The sequence below is a fragment of the Camelus dromedarius genome, chromosome 2, assembly GCF_036321535.1.
Source record: "Camelus dromedarius isolate mCamDro1 chromosome 2, mCamDro1.pat, whole genome shotgun sequence".
NCBI lineage: Eukaryota > Metazoa > Chordata > Mammalia > Artiodactyla > Camelidae > Camelus > Camelus dromedarius.
Genome location: NC_087437.1, coordinates 53,938,113 through 53,938,892, shown reverse-complemented (window position 1 = coordinate 53,938,892; position 780 = coordinate 53,938,113). Strand labels below are relative to the sequence as shown.

General features: G+C 41.5%; 1 non-coding gene across 1 annotated transcript; it reads left to right on the top strand.

Moving 5' to 3' along the window:
* Positions 1-382: 382 nt before the first annotated feature.
* Positions 383-456, top strand: TRNAS-GGA (transfer RNA serine (anticodon GGA)). Its single transcript has one exon. It is a non-coding gene; the product is annotated as a tRNA-Ser (tRNA).
* The last annotated feature ends 324 nt before the right edge of the window (positions 457-780 follow it).

Below are 780 nucleotides of genomic sequence, written 5' to 3'. Positions count from 1 at the left end.
AGGGACCAGAAGTCTGGGAAGAGAAGCCAGTGTAGACTGGGGCAACCAGAGAAGGGATTCATGGAAAGTGGGGCATTTGGTTTGAGCTGGAACAAGGAGTGGGATTTTAATAGGTGAGGCCAAGGTCAGAGGGTTTTTTTGTTTGTTTTTTTTTGTTTGTTTGTTTTTTTGTTTTTTGTTTTTTTAAGGTTTTTAAGGAGGGAAGAAGTGTGAGGGCACAGAGGAGAACAAAGGACACCTCATGGAAGACAACAGTGGGAGAGATGTGGTAGTCATGGGCAGGGTCAGGACTCCAGCCTGAGGCTTCTGGCTCCCACATCAGTGCTCTTTCCGCATTCTAACTGCTTGGTAAATTGTGTGGAATATAGAAAAATCTAAAGGGGGAGGGTATAGCTCAAGTGATAGAGTGCTTGCTTGGAGTGCAGGAGGTCCTGGGTTCAATCCCCAGTACCTCCTCTAAAAATAGATAAGCCTAATTACTTCCCTCACCCCCATGAAAATAAAATAATAAATAAAATACTTAAAAAAAAAAAAAAGAAAAATCTAGCAGTGCCCTGCTCTAGGAGAACTTACCATCAGATTGGGAGGCAGAAAGATATTCTGGAGAAAGTTATTGAAAAGTAACCTACTGACTAATATGACAGAAACAATTATGAAATAGTAATGACCTTCATTTAAGCACCTACTCAACTGAGCACTATGTATTTTGCAGACCTTGTCTCACTGGGGACTCATAATAACCCTTTGAAGAAGGTCTGGTTAGCCCCATTATCCCCATTT